We start from the raw sequence: 21810 nt of genomic DNA on the forward strand, positions 1-21810 counted from the left end.
TGTTTGAGAGTATGGAAAGCGGCTTCTGCTTCCTTTGTCACAGGAAATGTGGTAGCACTCAATGGGCGGACTTTACTTGAATAGTTGTAGATCCATTGTGAGTAATAAGCAAAGAGACCAAGAGTTCTTCGGAGTGACTTTTTGTCTTGAGGCATTGGAAGTTCCCGTAGAGGTCATAGTCGTTCAGGGTCTGGGAATATTGAACCTCCTTCCACTACATAACCAAGGATGCTAAGCCTTTTAGTTGAAAAAGTGCACTTTTCCTCATTGTAACTGATATTTTTCTTCTTGGCGGCTTCCAAAAACTTATCAAGGTTTGCATCATGTTCCTCCTGGGTCTTGCCACAAATGGTAACATTATCTAAATACGCATAAGTTCCCATGAGTTGCTCTTCCTGAATGAGTGAATCCATAATTCGTTGGAAGCAGGCTACCCCATTGGTGACTCCAAAAGGGACTCTGGTAAACTGATACAGGCCATCACTAGCCTGAAACGCTGTGTATGGTTTATCTTCATTCCTTATAGGGACTTGATGATAGGCACTCTGTAGATCAATTGTGCTAAACACATAGTACTGAGCAATTTTGTTCACTGTATCGTCAATTCGAGGTAGAGGGTACCCATCAAGAAGTGTAAATTTGTTGATTGTCTCAGAGTAATCGATAGCCAGTCTCCGTTTCCTATAACCATCTTTAACAACAACAACCTGTGCACGCCAAGGGGAATCACTCGGTTCTATAATACCCTCCTTCAGCAGCCTCTGAGTTTCTTTCTCAATGAACATCCGATCCTCATAAGAATAGCGGCGTGACTTAGCTGATATAGGATGGCAATCCGCGGTAAGATTTGCAAACAGCTTTGGTGGGTCTACCCTTAAAGTGCTAAGTCCACAGACCACAAGAGGAGGCAGTTCACCTCCATATGTTAAGGTGACACTACCATGCAGCTTCTGAAAGTCCTGACCAAGGATAACATCAGAGCACAGTTGTGGCAGAATAGCTAAATGTACATCTTGATAATCCTTTCCATTAACTCTGAGATTTACCTTACAAAACCCTAAGGTCTGAATAGAGAGAGATGTTGATGCCATGGAAACGGTACCTGATGAGTGATGTAGAGTCAAGGAGAGCCGTTTAACTAAGTCAAGGTTGATGAAACTCTCTGAGCTGCCACTATCAATAAGACCATCTACTTCTGTTCCTTTGATGAATACTTTCACAACTGCCTTTGACAGTGAATTTGGAGTAGCCGCAGAAGTCACTGTTGCTAGAGTCGCATGATCACTGGAATGTGTGGAGGCACTAGCTCTTGTTGATGCATTAGCACGACATACTTTAGCAAAGTGACCTTTCTTGTGGCATTTACGGCACATTGCTTCACGAGCAGGACACTTTGGACGTGGATGTCTTGAAAAACCACAAAAGAAACTCACCATACCTGCTGCTGCTGTCACTGAGGCAGGTTCCACAGTAACTTCATTGCAAGAGTCTTGGTCAGGAATTGCAGCACTTACCACTCGAGAAGGCTGAGTGGTACTGTATACTTCAGAATTCTTCTGGGCTGAATCTAGAGCTCTTGCCTGGTCAAAGGCAGCGGCTAAGTCGAGAGTTTTATTCTCCAATAAACGCTGCCTTATTATTGGTGATTGCAGGCCACTGATAAAAGCATCCCTGATGGACTCTTCACAATACTGAGCAGCTGTCACTGCTTGGAAGTGACAGTCATTACCTAAAATTTTCAGTGCTTGAAAGTATTCCTCTAAGGATTCATCAATCTGCTGGCGGCGAGTTGCAAGGCGATAGCGTGCAAAGATTTCATTTGTAGGTTTAATATACTGAGACTTGAGGGTTTTGATAGCATCTTCGTAGGTATTACACTCAGAAATAGCCTCATATATCTTAGGTGACACAAAATTGATGAGCAGACTTAGTTTATCTAGATCTTCTTTAGGAAGGGCTCCCAAGAAGTTTTCGAAAGTCTTAAACCAGTGCTGGGGTCACAGTCTAGCCTCTCAGGTTTCAGTAAACGCTCCATGTTGTGATGTAGTCTAGCGCAGGATCACCACCAGGTAGCCCAGGATTCTATGTTCAATAAATTGTTGTGATAGAAACACAGGCCTTATCTCTAGGCTTTATTGAACATAGAATCTTCATAGTACTTCTGCAACAACAAAATATAATGACTAGTACATCTAATAATGGCTTCTACAGGGATGGTGATGTCTTGCATATGTCAAGAGAAAAGTTATAACTACAGGCCACATATTTAAACTCACCATGTAATCTGCATCACTGATAAATGGATATAGTAGGAGAGAATCACACACCATGTGTTGGCGCCCATGACACACACCAAACTGTTGTTGTTGTTAAGGGCCCCAAGAGGTGGTGCAGTATTATCCTGCTGCTGCTCCCCACAGGACCAGTATCACTACACACGTTAAACCCATCCTGTGGCTGGTTGTCACACCATACCCTTCCTGTGGGTTGTAGTCACCCTATACCCATCCTGTGGGTGGTAGTCACTGCATACTGATCCTGTGGGTGGAAGTCTCCCCATACCCATCCTGCAGGTGGTAGTCACCTCTTACCAATCCTGTTGGTGGTAGACACCTCATACCCATCCTGTAGGTGGTAGTCACCTCATACCCATCCTGTGGGTGATAGACACACCATATGCAAACTGTCATTGGTAGTCAACTCATGCTGTTGCAACCCCTGAATGGTTGCAATGATTATGTATATATATAATTATTACCTTTTCATTTAATTTTATATTGCTTATATTTGCGATAATAGCTAAATCGTAAATGTATTGCTTTATATTGTTATTTGACGTAGTTTCCTTTGTTAGGTAGGATGTAACATATTATGTGCTCAGTTCAAGTCTTGATTGTCTTACTGTAATTATCGCTGTTTGCTCGTTATATTGCCGGCTTCTTGCTGGGCGACTGCTACCCACGGAGCTATCACGTGTTCGAGAGGGGGGGGGTGTCCTCACCTCACGTGAAGTATTCAGTCTGATCTAGACTCTCTTGGTGGTTGGACAGATTGTCTGTCTCATTATTCTTGTTAGTTCTGTAGAACTCTGTTCACAGAACATTGTATAGACTTAGTGATTTTCGACGTTGTACTGAGGTTGTGTGTCTCATAGACACTCTGAGTAACTCAGGTCCTGACCTAATTTGTACTGGTATCTGTGTATTATCACAGTCGGGGATTTTCTTATGCTGAACTTAGATTCAGTAGTATGGGAGTTTTGTGACTTTTGTGGAGGATCTGCTGATGGTCTCTACTTAGTGTCGTTATATTATCTCCTTGATCCTGATTGTTTCGCAGTTGCTTGTTGTATTGCTATTGGGCTTAGCATTCTTTTTATTGTTCAAGCAGACTGTTCTGGTTGCCAGTCGGTCAAGAAGTTAGTTTATGAGAGGACTTTGTCAGTCACTTGTTTAAGTCTAGTTGAGTCGTGAGACATAACGAACTACTTAGAGCACTTACACACATACATACTTACTTGTACATATTTGTAATATCTTATTAAATGTTAATGTACCAGACAGTACTTAAGAATTATAAATGTGATATGTGCTTTCAGCACAATAATATTGTACTCGAGAGATTGATATTATTTTGATTACTGGGATTAATTTAATTTAATTAATTTGATAATATACCTCTAGACTTAATAAATTTATTAAATTTTAATTTCTCTAGTTAGTAGCCTACCAGTTGTAATCTTAAAGCACTAATAATTCATACTGAATTCTAATGGATAACTGGACAAGGATACTGACTACTTGTTACGAAAACCCAGTAACAGGCTGGATGCTAGAAGGGCAGTCCTTTCTAGTATTCACTGGAGATCTCTAAGTTTTTAGAATCGCGTTTTTTGTAACAAATGGGGGCCTGTCCGGGATGCTCTTGATCCAAGGTGTTGGAGAAATTGTCCAGTTTGACATACTAGTAACTCTATGATCAAACACTTTGAGTACTTTCCTAATCTGAAGACTTTGAGTTTAGTCTTGTACAACATACCAGGTGGATGTATGTACCTGAGTCTCTTGATCCAAGGAGATGGAAATACTGTTTGAGTTCTAGCTCTACGACAACCAACACTAAAATTCCTATCAGGATTATAGTTTCCAATAATCACTCTCTCGTAGTACAATTATTTTCGTGATGTATGCCAAAGTGAAACAGTTAATTGATACTCTGACTTTGTCTGAGTTAAGTACATTAAAACTTCAGACGTGTTGGCGAGTAGCCAAATATCTCGGTGTGACGTATAACAGGAATTACACCGCAGAAACTGTCAGAGCATTAATTAAAGATATATTGTTTCCTGCTCATACAGAGATGTCTGATTATGATTCAGATTCAGAAAGTCTAGTGTCACAATTAGGAAGTACGACTCTATTTGATGAAGAAAGAGCAACTACTGCAGAAGTGTCTGAGCCTAGTGAACCTCCGCTCACACCTTCCCGCCTCACTGACACAATAGTACAGAGTGTAGATGATTGGATGACGCAACCACATACTGGTACAGTGTATGCTACACCTGTATCTACTTATCCTAGACCAGATATAGACTCTCTAGAGACGGCTGGACGAAGTGTCCGATCTAAGGACCATCCAGACCACGTTAGATTCCTTACTCCTCCATTACCTACTGGTCCTATCTCTCAGGAACAGTTTGAGAGGTTTGAACGCCTCATTATGTTGCAGACTGCACAAATAGAGGCTCAGAGGAAATTGAAGGAAGAAGATTTCTAAAGAGAAAATGTTCGTCTGGGAAGACAACAGACTGATAGATCACAGGGCACATTTAATGTGCAGAAAGCTGCCACTATGGTTCCTAAGTTTTTTGAGAGTGACTTAGACACCTATTTTGATGTGTCTGAGAACCAGGCACATGCTATGAACTGGCCATGTAAGCACTGGGCCACCTTGTTGCATACAGGTTTGACAGGAAGAGCTCAAACTTGTACTGCTGCTTTACCATTTGCCAAGTACGTTAGTTATGACACTGTCAAGCAAACTATTCTAGAGACATATAACTTGTTACCTGTAAGTTATCAAAGCGCATTTCATACATTACAACGACGACAAGATCAAACTTGTGTAGAGTTAGCTCGTGAGAAAAAAGTTGCATTTGAGAGGTGGTGTAGGTCTGCCAAGTGTAACAACTACGACAGCCTTGTTCAGTTGTTACTACATGAAGAGTTTAACAACTGTATGTCTGCTGACATACAAGAATATCTGATCGATCATACTACCTTGGATATTCTGGAAACTGCAGCATTAGCAGACAATTACAAGATTTCTCACAAACTTGTATGTACTAAAACACAGAGAAACAAGGTAACTAAAAATTGTCCTAGAAGTTGGCAACCTAAATCAGCTGCTCATTGCCGGCCAGATGTACCTGCTACTGTAACTTCTTGTACCTTTACCAGGAAAACTCACAATCCTGAATCTGTCTCTGTGGCTAGACAGAAATCTGATATCAAGAAAAAGAAATTAAAATGTACCTATTGTAACAGAAAAGGACATGCTAGAGAGTATTGCTATAAGTTAGAAAGAGATACCAGAAACAGTCGTGCGGCTGGCGCCCCCACACAAGTCGTATCCTCTTCCGAGCAACAAAGGCACCAAAATCCTAGTAATACCTCTGATTTTACTGTTTTAGATAATGTTACTCAGGACAGATGACTAGCGTCAGAAAGTGTATCTGACAAAAAGATTCATTCAGCCATGGGTCCTTACTTTTCGAGAGGTAAAGTAGGATTTGACGAATCACATCTAACTGAGATAATTACTTTCAGAGACACTGGCAGTTATCTCACGTTATTAAGAGAAGATGTACTGCCCATAACTGATGATACCTATTGCAAGATAGATGTATTGTTAGAAGCCTATGGAGGGGCTGTTATAAAAGTTCCTCTTCACAAGGTATACATTGAAACAAGCTATTATGCTGGTTATATTTCAGTGGGTATATCCAGTGGTGTATTTCCCATCAGGTCAGTGGACTTGTTGATAGGGAACGATATCCTTCATGCTGGTATATGTAAAGAACCACTTGTGATTGATAACAACACTGATGATAATTATGCCATTGAAGCTTGTAGAGAGAAGCCTATTTTATTTCCTCTCAGCGCAATTACTAGAGCTATGTCAAAGATACAACAAACATCCTTGTCTCCTGTTGAGTTAGTTGATGACAATGATTTGGGGTTGAATATGTTGTTTAGTGACGCTCTGCGCCCAGGATCATTAACACTGACTCCCCCCGGTCATCAACCTAGTCAGGACACAACTGACGTTAAATTTCTAACTCATGATGATTTAATCAAGGATCAGTTTGTTGATCAGTCACTGGAAAGACTGAGAGATATAGCAGTTACTGAGAGTGAAGCAAAGGATCTCGATAATTGTTACTATTATAGTAACGGTGTACTGATGGAGAAAAATACATGTAAGTTGTCAGCTGATAGTGTTTCCACCACAGTCAAGCATCTCATAGTGTTACCAGATACATTTCGTGAACAAGCCATTGATTTTGCTCACAATAGTCCCATAGGAGGACATTTGGGTGTCAAGAAGACACTCGGTAAACTGGCAAAACATTTTACTTGGCCAAAGATGAAGGAAACAGTAGCTGATCATGTGCAACGTTGCCACGTGTGTCAAGTGACAGGCAAGCCAGCACACACACCTCCACCTGCACCTCTCACTATGAGCTCTAGTAGCAAAGTTCAGTTCACCTGGACTAGTGATTGTTCTGATTTGTTCAAAAGGTTGAAGCATCTGCTTTCCTCTGTTCTTGTGAAGAGTCCTAATTTCAATCTTCCTTTTTTACATATAGATGCGAGTGTTATGCAGTGGGCGCTGTGCTGCTCCAACAGTCAACATACACTGATATTCTCTATCCTATATGTTACTATTCATCTAAGCTTAAACGACACCAGAAAAATTATGCCACTATTGAGAAAGAGGCTCTAGCTCTTGTGGTGTCCTTGGAACATTTTGACGTGTATTTGGGCACTTCCCCATTTAAAATTAATGTTTTTTCAGACCACAATCCCCTCACTTATATTAACACTATGAAGATTAAGAATGCTAGGATCATGAGGTGGGCCCTCAGAATCCAACCTTATTCTATTAGTATAAAACACATAAGTGGTCATTGTAATGTAATTGCTGACGCTCTGTCACGTCCTTAATAATAATCAGTTACATTAAATTAACGTAATTTTATGCCCAAATACCTTTCGTTACTTGCTATGTCAAATTCAGTAGAGTAACTTAATCCCTCCAGCCCATATTAGCTATATATACTCATGTCATGTCTAATTATTATATTTATATATTCACAGTATTGTTGTGTGAGGAGGAGACATAAGCTGAGTGTTGAGTGGGTAGTGTGGTGTGGGTGATGTACTGCGTGACGCAACACTGTCCTACCGCAGACCCCCCCTCACTACACACCTTAAGCTGTTTCCTACTCAGATGTCCATACTGCCTAGCATTCCACAACTACTACTTAAGAGTGGAATGCAGTCTCCTCTACTATGATCGAGCCTCAAAGTGCCCTGCTCATCTTCGCTATCCTGTCTCTGCACTGATGTACATAACCACGAGTATGCAGAGATACGATACTGTGTACTGCCCTAGTACTAGGGGCATATCCTAGTGACAGATGCTGTGAAATTGTAGAGGTGCTTGGCATAAGAGACTGATCAATTTTTATATTATATTGTTAGTAATGTAACCTGAATAATCAGTAATAATGTGAAAGACATTAATGCAACTCCTAGTGCGACCGTCTGTCATGTTGGGAGGGGGGTGTTGCAACCCCTGAATGGTTGCAATGATTATTATGTATATATATAATTATTACCTTTTCATTTAATTTTATATTGCTTATATTTGCGATAATAGCTAAATCATAAATGTATTGCTTTATATTGTTATTTGACGTAGTTTCCTTTGTTAGGTAGGATGTAACATATTATGTGCTCAGTTCAAGTCTTGATTGTCTAACTACTGTAATTATCGCTGTTTGCTCGTTATATTGCCGGCTTCTTGCTGGGCGACTGCTACCCACGGAGCTATCACGTGTTCGAGGGGGGGGTGTCCTCACCTCACGTGAAGTATTCAGTCTGATCTAGACTCTCTTGGTGGTTGGACAGATTGTCTGTCTCATTATTCTTGTTAGTTCTGTAGAACTCTGTTCACAGAACATTGTATAGACTTAGTGATTTTCGACTTTGTACTGAGGTTGTGTGTCGCATAGACACTCTGAGCAACTCAGGTCCTAAGCTGTAGCTTCTGACCTAACTTGTACTGGTATCTGTGTATTATCACAGTCGGGGATTTTCTTATGCTGAACTTAGATTCAGTAGTATGGGAGTTTTGTGACTTTTGTGGAGGATCTGCTGATGGTCCCTACTTAGTGTCGTTATATTATCTCCTTGATCCTGATTGTGTCGCAGTTGCTTGTTGTATTGCTATTGGGCTTAGCATTCTTTTTATTGTTCAAGCAGACTGTTCTGGTTGCCAGTTGGTCAAGAAGTTAGTTTATGAGAGGACTTTGTCAGTCACTTGTTTAAGTCTAGTTGAGTCGTGAGACATAACGAACTACTTAGAGCACTTACACACATACATACTTACTTGTACATATTTGTAATATCTTATTAAATGTTAATGTACCAGATGGTACTTAAGAATTATAAATGTGATATGTGCTTTCAGCACAATAATATTGTACTCGAGAGATTGATATTATTTTGATTGATTAATTTAATTTAATTTAATTTGATAATATACCTCTAGACTTAATAAATTTATTAAATTTTAATTTCTCTAGTTAGTAGCCTACCAGTTGTAATCCTAAAGCACTAATAATTCATACTGGATTCTAATGGATAACTGGACAAGGATACTGACTACTTGTTACGAAAACCCAGTAACAGGCTGGATGCTAGAAGGGCAGTCCTTTCTAGTATTCACTGGAGATCTCTAAGCTTTTAGAATCGCGTTTTTTGTAACAATGCCCATCCTGTGGGTGGTAGTCTCGACATTCCCATCTTGTAGGTGGTAGTCACCAGATGCCCATCCTGTTGGTGGTAGTCACCCCATACCCATCTTGTGGGTGGTAGTCACCTCATACCAATCCTGTGGGTGGTAATCACCTCATACCCATCCTGTGGGTGGTAGTCACCTCATACCCATCCTGTGGGTTGTAGTCACCCTATACCCATCCTGTGGGTGGTAGTCACTGCATACTGATCCTGTGGGTGGAAGTCTCCCCATACCCATCCTGCAGGTGGTAGTCACCTCATACCCATCCTGTAGGTGGTAGTCAACTCATGCCCATCGTGTGGGTGGTAGTCTCGACATTCCCATCCTGTAGGTGGTAGTCACCAGATGCCCATCCTGTTGGTGGTAGTCACCCCATACCCATCTTGTGGGTGGTAGTCACCTCATACCAATCCTGTGGGTGGTAATCACCTCATACCCATCCTGTGGGTGGTAGTCACCCCATACCCATTGTGTGGGTGGTAGTCACACCATACCCATACTGTGGGTGGTAGTCATTCCATACCCATTCTATGGGTGGTAGTCACCTCATACCCATCCTGTGGGTGGTAGTCACTCCATACCCATTCTGTGGGTGGTAGTTACCTTATACCCATCATGTGGGTGGTAGTCACCTCATACCCATCCTTTGGGTGGTAGTCAGCCCATACCCATCCAGTGGGTGGTAGTCACCTCATACCCATCCTGTGGGTGGGAGTCACACCTTACACATCCAATGGGTGGTAGTCACCTCATACCGATCCTGTGGGTGGTAGTCACTTCACACCCATCCTAAAGGTGGTAGTCACACCATACTAATCCTGTGGATGGTAGTCGTCCAATACCCATCCTGTGATTGTAGTCATTATATACCCATCCTTTGGGTGGTAGTCACCCTATACCCATCCTGTGGGTGGTAGTCAAAACATACCCAATCAGTGGATAGTAGTCACCTCATACCAATCCTGTGGATGAGACTAACCCTATACCCATCTTGTCGTTGGTAGACACCTCATACCCATTCTGTGGGTGGTAGTCATCTCATACCCATCCTGCAGTTGGTAGGCACCCAATTCCCATCCTGTAAGTTGTAGTCACCACATACCCATTATGTGGGTGGTAGTTACCCTTTACCTATCCTGTGGGTGGTTGTCACACCATATGCATCCTGTGGGTGGTAGTAACCCCATACCCATCCTGTGGGTGGTAGTCACCCCATACCCATTCTGTGGGTGGTAGTTATGCAATATCCATCCTGTGGTTGGTAGTCACCCCATACACATCCTGTTGGTGGTAGTCACTTTTTACCGATCTTGTGGGTGGCAGTCACCCAATACCCAACCTGTGGGTGGTACTTAACCCATACCCATCCTGTAGGTGTTAGTTACCTCATACCGATCCTGTGGGTGGTAGTCACACGATATGCATCCTGTGGGTGGTTGTCACCTCATACCCATCCTGTGGGTGGTAGTCACACCATTCCCATCCAATGTGTGGTAGTCACTGCATACCCATCCTGTGGGTGGAAGTCACACCATTCCCATCATGTGGATGGTACTCACCTCATGCCCATCCTGTGCATGGTTATCACATCATTCCTTTCCTGTGGGTGGTAGTCACATTATACCCATCCTGTGGGTGGTTGTCACACCATGCCCATCCAATGTGTGGTAGTCACTGCATACCCATCCTGTGGGTGGAAGTCATCCAATACCCATTCTGTGGTTGGTAGTCACCCCATACCCATCCTGTGGGTGGTAGTCACCCGATACGCATCTTGTGGGTGGTTGTCACCTCATACCAATCTTTTGCATGGTAGTCACACCATACCTATTCTATGAGTGGTAGTCACACTATACCCATCCTGTGGGTGTTAGTCACCTCATACTGATCCTGTGGGTGGTAGTCACCCGATAAGCATCCTGTGAGTGGTTATCACCTCATACCCATCATGTGCATGGTAGTCACACCATACCCATCCTGTGGGTGGTAGTCACCTCATACCCATCATGTGGGAGGTAGTCTCCTGATATGCATCCTGTGAGTGGTAGTCACCTCATACCAATATTATGGGTGCTAGTCACACCAAACAAATCCTCTGGGCGGTAGTCACCTCATACCCATCCTGTGTGTGGTAGTCTCCCCATATCCATGCTGTGGGTGGTAGTCACCTTATACCCATCCTGTGGGTGATTTTTGCTTCATACCCTTTCTGTGGGTGGAAGTCACCTCATACCAATCCTGTGAGTTTTTGTCACACCATGCCCACCCTGTGGGTGGAAGTCACCTCATACCCATCCTGTGGGTATTAGTCACCTCATACAAATCCTGTAGGTGGTAGTCACACTATGCCCATCCTGTGGGTGGTATTCACCCAATACCCATCCTGTGGGTGGTAGTCACACCACACCCATCCTGTGGGTGGTAGTCACACCTTACCCATTCTCTAGGTGGTAGTCACCCCATACCCATCCTGTGTGTGGTAGTCATCCCATACCCATCCTCTGGGAGGAAGTCACACCATACCTTTTCTGTTAGTGGTAGTCCCACCATACCCATCCTGTGGGTGGTAGTCACACTATACCCATCCTGTGGGCAGTGGTCACCTTATACCCATCCTGTGAGGAGTGGTCACTTTATACCCATTCTGTGGGTTGTAGTAACATCATACCCATCCTGTCGGTGGTAGTCACCTCATTACTATCATGTGGACAGTAGTCACCCTATACCCATCCTGTGGGTGGTAGTCACACCACATGCATCCTGTGTGTGGTAGTCACCCAATACCCATCTTGAGTGTTAATCACCTCGTACCCATCCTGTTGTGGTAGTCGTCCGATACCCATTCTGCATTTGGTAGTCACTCCATACCAATCCTGTGGGTGGTAGTCACCCCATACCCATCCTGTGGGTGGAACTCACAATATGCCAGTCCTGTGGGTGGTAGTCACCCCATATCCATCCTGTGGGTGGTAGTCACCCGTTACCCATCCTGTGGGTGGAACTCACAATATGCCAGTCCTGTGGGTGGTAGTCACCCCATATCCATCATGTGGGTGGCAGTCACCCCATAACTATCCTGTGGGAAATAGTTACCCCATACCCATCCTGTGGGTAGTAGTCACCACATATCCATCCTGTGGGTGGCAGTCATGCTATACCCATCCTGTGGGCAGTAGTCACCTCATACCCATCCTGTGGGTGGTAGTCACCCTATACCCATCCTGTGGGTGGTAGTCACCCATACCCATCCTGTGGGTGGTTGTCACCCATACCCATCATATGGGTGGCAGTCACCCATACCCATCATGTGGGTGGTAGTCCCCCATGCCCATCATGTGGGTGGTAGTCACCGATACCCATCATGTGGGTGATAGTCACCGATACCCATCATGTGGGTGGTAGTCAAAGGATTACAGAGGTACATAATGGGCCCAGGGACTGGGCCCCAAAGTTTTTATAGCTGAACATGGTACAAAGGTAATGAATTCACAAATTAGAAAGGTAATGAATCATGTAAGTTTACTAAAGTTTATACATGGTTACAATCATTATCTATTTATAGAGTAATGAGCAATTCACACGTCCACACCCGGTCACAACTGCAATGAGTTATTAGTGCAAATATTAATTGAGTCACACAGATACACACACATACATGCACACACGCACACACATAATCACACAACACACACACGAGCATGCGCACACACACACACACACACACACACAGGAGCATGTGCGCACACACACACACACACGAGCACACACATGAGTGCACACAAAAATACACACAAACACACACACACGAGTGCACTCACACCTAGGAGCACACACAAGTATACACACACAAGCATGCACATAAAGGAGCACACACGAGGAGCTATGTATCGACCCCTGTAATTCATAGAGGTAAGTAAACACATACATGAGATACATATACACACGAACACACACACACGTTCGAAGGTTTGGTACATGAATGCGGATGGAATAGTGAATAAATATGAGAAGAGGCATGAAAGAATCAATGAGAAGTCCCCAGACATCATAGCAGTCACAGAAATGAAACTCACCGAGACAATAACAGATGCAATCTTCCCACCAGCATATCAGATCCTGAGGAATGATTGAAGGAGCAGAGGGGTTGCACTGCTCATAAAAAACATGGAGATTTGAGGAAATGGAAGTCATGGGCGAGACTGGAGGGACTACATAGTAGGTATACTTCAGTCTCGGGAACATAAAGTAGTCATTGCAGTGATGTATAATCCACCACAGAACTGCAGGAGGCCAAGAGAGGCATATGAAGAGAGCAAAAGAGCAATGTTGGGCACACTAGCTGAGGTGGCAATAAGAGCTCACTTGAGCAGAGCAATTTCACTTGAGCAGAGAGATTTCAACCACCGGGATACACAAATAACCCGCACATAAAAGAGAGAAGCTTACGACGACGTTTCGGTCCGACTTGGACCATTGACAAAGTCACACTAACAGAGGTGGAGCAGGACGGCTATATATAGGCAGTTAGAGGTGGAGGTAGTAGTAGTAGTAGTAGTAGTAGTAGTAGTAGTAGTAGTAGTAGTAGTAGTAGTAGTAGTAGTAGTAGTAGCAGTAGTAGTAGTAGTACAAGAATTGTATATAATACCGACAGGATGAAATTAAGACACATGCACAACACCCGGGCATCCCCATCGTAGACGTTTCGCCATCCAGCCAGCCAATGGATGGCGAAACGTCCACAACAAAGACAACCAGACGCCGCACATGTGTCTTAATTTCATCAGTAGTTGTAGTAGAAGAAGAAGAGGTAGTAGTGGTAGTGGTAGAAGAGGGAAATAAGGATGATGAGCCAGTCAAATACAAAGGAAGGGGAGCACTGCAAGAGAGCTAGATGCCCACAGAGGGAGAGCAAGCGCACAGAGGTGCGTGAAAGGGGAAGTGGTGAAATAAAATAAATGAAGAAGGAACAGAAACACGAGACAGGAGAGAGAAAGACAACCCAGAGGAGAAAAGGAGAGAGGAAAGGGGAAGTGGAAGAAGAAAAATAAAAAGAAAAAAATGAGGATTCAGGTTAAGTCACGGGTGTTCTGAAGTTTGGAGCATTTTACAATGTAGTGGGAGAGGAAGGCATCTACAGAGATGAAGCCAGGGCTAAGGTTCATACAAGGAAAGTTGTGTATTAGAGAGGATTCAACTAGACGGCGACTGTTCGAGTTGGAAGTAGGGAAGACAGTTTTAGCAGAAGACCAGTCAATAGGATGGCTATGATCTCTGACGTGACAGAAAAGAGCATTGTTAGTGTCGGCAAGCCTAACACTATTTTTGTGCTCCCTAAGTCTGTCAGAAAGAGATCGACCAGTTTCTCTGAAGTATTGAAGAGGACAGGAGGAGCAAGAAATAGAGTAGACACCAGGAACATCTGTAGAGGGAGGAGAGGTATGAACGAGATTAGTGCGAAGAGTGTTAGTCTGGCGGAAGGTAAGCTTGATGTCTAAGGGACGGAGAGAATTGTTGAGATTAGAAAGACCAGAAATGTAGGGAAGGCAGAGGATAGAAGAGTTCCCATGAGTAGAGAGTTTGGGAGAGAAGAAATTGCGTTTAGCACGTGAGAGGGCAGAGTCTATGAAATGGGAAGGGTAGCCAAGACGGGAGAACGAATTATGAAGAGTGGAAATTTCTGCTGGAAGGAACTGAGGATCACAGATGCGGAGAGCATGGAGAAAGAGGGAGATAAGAACACTTTTCTTGACAGGGGAAGCATGATAGGAAAAGTAGTGAATGTACATGCCACTGTGCATAGGTTTGCGGTAAATGGAAAAGGAAAAACCTGTATCTGAGCGGTGGACATGGACATCAAGGAAAGGAAGTAAGGAATTAGATTCCCATTCAGCTTTAAACTTAATGGAAGGGGCAAGATTATTAAGAGCTTCAAGAAAAGGTTGGAAGAGACTGGAGTCATGAGGCCACAGAGCAAAGATGTCATCCACATAGCGGAGCCTGAGTGAAGGTTGCACATCGAGGGTAGGAAGAAGAACAGTCTCGAAGTATTCCATGTAAAGATTAGCAAGGACAGGAGAGAGAGGAGAGCCCATAGTGACACCGAAGGTTTGAGAATAATATTTCCCTTGGAAGGAAAAGGAGTTAGAGTCCACACAGAGGCGGATCAGATCAAGAAAGACATCAGTGGGGATAGGGAGATGAAGAAACCCTTCATGGGCCTTCTCTCTAAGGAAATCAAGGACATCATCAAGAGGGACATTGGTGAAGAGGGACTCAACGTCAAGATTAAGCATCTTACAGGTTGGGAGAGAGCGAACCCGTTCAATGAAGTCTTGAGAGTGACGGAGGTGGGCAGGAGAAAAAGTACCAAGAAAGGGAGTGAGGGTTTTGGCCAGCCAAGAAGCAAGAGAATAAGAGACAGAACCTCCAGAGGATATGATAGGACGAAGAGGAATATCAGGTTTATGAGTTTTGGGAAGGCCATAGAAATAGGGAAGAGAGGGACAGATGACACGAAACCGTTGAACAAGGTCAAAGTCAGGAGGACAGAGGTCGGAGAGAGTCCTTAGTTTTTTGTTGAAAGTTCTCTTGATGCGATCAAGAGCGTTGGAAACAAGAGGAGTGTAGGTGCGTGAGTCAGAGAGCAAGACATCAGCTTTACGGAGGTAATCCTCGTGATCAAGGATAACTACCGAATTACCTTTGTCAGAAGATAGTATGACAATGTTAGTGTTGGATTTAAGAGAAGAAAGGGCAAGTTGGTAATGGCGTGGAAGGTGGTGATTCTTGGAAAACAGACTAACAAGAGCAGGAAGGAGAGCACCACGAAAAGTGGACAAGTCAGGAAGATTACGGAAGCGAGATTGACGAAAGGAATCAAAAGAGCTAATCAGGGAAATACCAGCGCGAGGAGTAGGCGAAGTGGCAAAGGAAAGACCAAAACCAAGAAGTTCAAGCTCATATTGAGAGAGTGAGACAGAAGACAGATTAGTAACACAGTCAGTGAGAGAGAATTTAGACCAAGGGCTAGCTGAGATGAGACGTTGAAGTTTATTTTGTAGTTTAGAAGAATGAATTTGTGCATTCAGGCGAGCAGTGTCAAAGGCAATGGTAGAGAGAAGGTTACAGAGATCCTGTGGTAGATCCGCAAAGAGAGCACGTTGACGTTGACGGAAAGTAAAGAAGGCATCTTCAACCTGTGATTTAGTAGAAAGAATGAGCTGTTGAAGTAGGAGACGGGCATGATCAGGAAAGGGAGTGACCAGTGGGTTGGTTTTCAGGAAATGGGAGAAGGAAGGTGGCAGAACTTGTTCAGCAAGACAGTCACGTAGGAAGCGAAGCTGATTCTTACGACGCCGGGTAGCAATAAGAGCAGCCTCATAAGATCGGGAGATCGGATGGGAAAACCTGGAGCCACACGGGGGTCCCAAAACATAGAGAGCCAAGATGTTGGATGTGGTACTGGAAAACCTTATGCATCAACATGTTAAGGACACTACCAGAGAGAGAGGGGAGGATGAACCAGCAAGACTGGACCTTGTGTTCACCCTGAGCAGTTCAGACATTGAAGACATCACTTATGAGAGGCCCCTTGGAGCTAGTGATCACATGGTTCTGCATTTTGAATACATAGTAGAGTTACAAGTTGAGTGGGTAACAGGAGTTGGAAGGGAAAAGCCAAACTATAAAAGGGGTACTACACAGGTATGAGGAACTTCCTGCAGGAGGTTCAGTGGGACAGAGAATTGGCAAGAAAGTCAGAAAATGAAATGATGGAATACATAACAACAAAATGCAGGGAGGCAGAGGAAAGGTTTGTTTCCAAGGGCACTAGAAATAATGAGAAGACTCAAATGAGTCCTTGGTTTGCCCGAATGTATAGGGAGGCAAAAACTATGTGCATCAGAAAATGGAAAAGGTACAGGAGGCAAAGGACCCAGGAAAACAGAGAGAGTAGTCAAAAAGCCAGAAATGAGTATGCACAGATAAGGAGGGAGGCCCAGAGACAGTATGAAAACATAGCATCGGAAGTCAAATATGACCCAAAACTGCAGCATAGCCACATTAGGAGGAAGACAACAGTTAAAGACCAGGTGATCAGGCTGAGAAAAGAAAGTGGGGAACTCACCAGAAGCAATCAAGAAGTATGCGAGGAGCTCAGCAAGAGACTTAAGGAAGTATTTACAATGGGGACAGGAAGGCCTCTGGGTGGACAGAACAGAGGGGGACACTAGCAAGGAATATACAAAAAAGTGTTAGATGACATACACACAACTGAGGAGGTGAAGAAGCTGTTACGGGACATTGATACCTCAAAGACAATGGGGTCAGACATCTCCCCGTGGGTCCTTAGAGAGGGAGCAGAAATGCTTTGTGCACCATTAACCACAATCTTCAACACATCCCTTGAAACTGGGCAACTACCTGAGATATAGAAGATGGCAAATGTAGTACCATATTTAAAAAAGGAGACAGAAAAGAGGCACTAAACTATAGACCAGTGTCACTGACTTATATAGCATGCAATGTCATGGAGATTATCAGGAGGAGAGTGGTGGAGCACCTGGAATGGAACAAGAGTATAAATGCCAACCAGCAAGGATTTATGGAAGGCAAATCCTGTGTCACAAACCTACTGGAGTTTTATGATAAAGTAACAGAAGTAAGACACGAGAAAGAGGGGTAGGTTGATTGCATCTTCTTGGACTGCACGAAGGCTTTGGACACAGTTCCTCACAGGAGATTGGTGCAGAAGTTAGAGGACCAGGCGCATATAACAGGAAGGGCACTGTAATGGATCAGAGAATACCTGGCAGGGAGGCAACAATGAGTCATGGTACGTGATGAGGCATCATAGTGGGCACCTGTGACTAATGGGGTCCCATTCACATATACAAGAAATAGCAGATGTTTGCAGATGATGTGAAGTTAATGAGGAGAATTTAATCAGATGACGATCAGGTAAGAATTCAAGAGACCTGGACAGGCTGGACACCTGATCCAGCAACTGGCTTCTCGAATTTAATCCTGCCAAATGCAAAGTCATGAAGACTGGGCAAGGGCAAAGAAGACCACAAACAGAGTATAGGCTAGGTGGCCAAAGACTGCAAACCTCGCTCAAGGAGAAAGATCTTGGGGTGAGTATAACACCGAGCATGTCTCTGAAAGCACACATCAAGCAGATAACTGATGCAGCATATGGGTGCCTGGCAAACCTGAGAATAGTGTTCCAATATCTTAGTAAGAAATCGTTCAAGACACTGTACACTGTGTATGTCAGGCCCATACCGGAGTATGCAGCACCTGTTTGGAACCCACACTTGATCAAGCACGTCAGGAAATTAGAGGAAGTGCAAAGGCTTGTGACAAGGTTAGTTCCAGAGCTAAGGGGTATGTCCTGCGAAGAAAGGTTACGGGAAATCGGTCTGACGACACTGGAGGACAGGAGGGTCAGGGGAGAGGCATGATAACGGCATACAAAATATGAAGTGGAATAGACAAGGTGGATAGAGACAGGATGTTCCAGAGAGGGGACACAGAAACATGGGGTCACAATTGGAAGTTCAAGACCCAGATGAGTCAAAGGAATGTTTGGAAGTATTTCTTCACAGAGTAGTCAGGAAGTGGAATAGCCTAGGAAGTGAGGTAGTGGAGGCAGGAACCATACATAGCTTTAAGATGAAGTATGATAAAGCTAATGGAGCAGGGAGAGAGAGGACTTAGTAGCATTCAGTGAAGAGGCAGAGCCAGGAGCTGAGTCTCGACCCCTGCAACGACAATTAGGCAAGTACAATTATGTGATTGCACACACACACACACATGGGCAAACAAATACATGCACAAACACACATATAAGTGCACACACGTGGTAATGCTTTATTTATAGTGAGCAAAGTTAGAGTATTTCTCCAGAATGGTCTGAAATATACCACTGTGGATAAAATACTCTGATATATCTTGAACATTTCTGAGTGAGTTGTCCATGAATGCATTCACTTTATTGCACTCCAGTACATAATGATGCAGGGTGTGACAATAGCCCATCTGGCAAAGTTTACATTTCGTTTGGTGTACATCTGGAGGTGGTAATTTAAACTGCCAAATGTGGTGATTTAAACTGCCTGAGGTTCTTAATATGAGGAAGGAGCTTGGTATTTCTAGTATCAGTGATAGGATTGTTGAGATTAACACTGTACTCAGTATTAGAATGTTGAGAAATGAACCAGACTCTGTCAAAATGAATCTTACCAAGTGTCTAGAGGTAAATACACACAGATCTAAATGGATTGTGAAAATGTGCAATTGCATTGTTTTATAACCTGCATGAACTGTATCACTGTAGGCAACAAGAGCATTTCACCCCTTCATGGAAGATGTGTTCATTTAATATCACATACCTGCAAGTCCCTCTGAAGAAGCTCACTGCTAGTGATCCCTTCCTTAAATCACTTGTTAAAGCAACTGCTCAAGAAATTTCTGGCCTAGCTGGTAGTAATAAGTTATCACAAGTTATATACAAGGGTGGATCTAAACAGGAGTCTTCTGGAAGGGCTGCATCTGCTTCTGTTGCCACCTCCCTAGTTAAGAACGATAATAAATTTGTTGAGTTAGGCATAAGAATTAACAACTGGGTGTCTACACTGCAAACTGAATTGTTTGCAATCCTAATGGCGCTAAAGCTAACTTATGACACTGAGCTTGACTCTATCATCATTACAGATTCTATGTCATCACTGAAGGTTCTTGACTCATATAATGATGCCAATAACATGCTCATTGGAGAAGCCAGGTATAGATACTAAAAAATCAGGGACAAAGGAATTAATGTACAGTTGCTATGGATCCCATCACACATTGGATTATTCCTTCATGATAAAGTTGATATGTTATCCAAGAAGAGTACCCAGAAGGAGAATGTAGAATATAACTTTGGTATAACTGTGTCTAGCATTAGGAATAATATTAGGAGAGAAGTAAATAATGAAAATGATTGTTATAGGAATGTAATTAGAAGCCTGAGTAGACCTTTAACCCACTATGATAACATGAACGTAGATAAGTATGTTTATGGAGCAACGTGCAATGTGAACAGACTGACTGATGTTGTAGTGGCCAGGCTTAGGCTTGGTTACAAGTACTTCTGGCAGTCTGGGAGACACAAACATGATGATCAAACTAAATGTAAATTATGTGACCAGGCATATGGTCACTGTGCTTAATTGTCCACTTATTGAGGAATACAGAGACAGACAGTATAATAGCCTATGTGACATGTCAAGATATCTTATTAATGAAAATAAGATACTAGATATACTAAGCAAATTTCCTAAATTTGCTTGTGACAGATAAGTGAACTATAGATATGTAGATATAAATCCATATGCATTCATGTTAACCCATTGGGGCCTAGTTCCTAGGCCTTTTGTGTATCCACATGCTCTTGCACTACCATCCACAGGATGGATATGGGGTGAACAATAAACTAGCCACTTCGGTGGCAAAATCTAATCCCAGCCTGAGGTGGGCGGTAGTGACATCCAAGAGTCGGCTTATTTTATAAGATGCACCATAGACATGTGGCTTCTCCTGCATGATAGAATGATGATAGATGAACTGACTGGTGTCCATCTCCCTGAGTCTTAAGTCAATAAAATTCAGTTGAAGTTCTTTTCATATTATTATTCTCAAACTGCTAACTGACAAGCCAAGATTGTAATCTATCCCCTCTTTGAAAGCATTCAACTTAGCCAGTTCATCAGTTCTATTATGCATATGAAGACCAATGTGAGATGGAATCCACAGTATGTGCATCTGACTCCACTGTCCACAATCCTACCATACCTGTGTCTGGCTTCTGACACAAGTATGCCACAATTGATACTTAATGAGTTGAGAGCATTTATGGATGACAGAGAATCAGTTAAAATTAAAGTGTCAACCTTAGATACATGGATGCATTTGAGTGCAAGGAGTATGGCAAACAGTTCTGTTTGAAGGGTAGAGGCCCAGTTATTGATGCGTGCTCCAATTTCTTTATGAGAGCCATAACCCTGTATGACAACAGCAGCACTACCAGCTGCACCAGTGGATTGGTGTACAGAACCATCGTTGAGTGTACCTGGAGAGGGTTCATGGGGTCAACGCCCCCATGGCCCGGACTGTGACCAGGCCTCATGGTGAATCAGGGCCTGATCAACCAGGCCGTTACTGTTAGCTGTAACGTAAATAATTTGTGAAAGAGTACTCTGTGTGACTAGGTTATCACTACAGCTTAAGGAATCCTGTTTGGCTTAAAGGAATAACGGGAAAAGTTGGTAGACGGATCTACAACTTCCTGACAAATAGAACACAAAGAATAAAGTCCCAGGCAGAGCATGGTAAGAAGTTCTGTTCCACAAGGCACAGTACTCACTCCCATTCTATTCCTCATCCTCATTTCTGATATACACAGAGATATAAGCCATAGCCTACATCTCTTAGCCATAGCTCACATCTTTGTAAGCCATAGCTTACATCTCTGTAAGCCATAGCTTACATCTCTGTAAGCCATAGCTTACATCCCTGTAAGCCATAGCTTACATCTCCTTTGCGAACGACACCTGGATCACCATGGCAGTGACCACCATCGAAGACACTGTGAGACTCCAAGCGAACATCAACCAAATCTTCGAATTGGCCACTCAAGAAAATAAGAAGTTCAATGAGGAGAAATTTCAACTA

This window comes from Cherax quadricarinatus, chromosome 75 (genome assembly GCF_038502225.1).
Source record: "Cherax quadricarinatus isolate ZL_2023a chromosome 75, ASM3850222v1, whole genome shotgun sequence".
Classification (NCBI taxonomy): Eukaryota; Metazoa; Arthropoda; class Malacostraca; order Decapoda; family Parastacidae; genus Cherax; species Cherax quadricarinatus.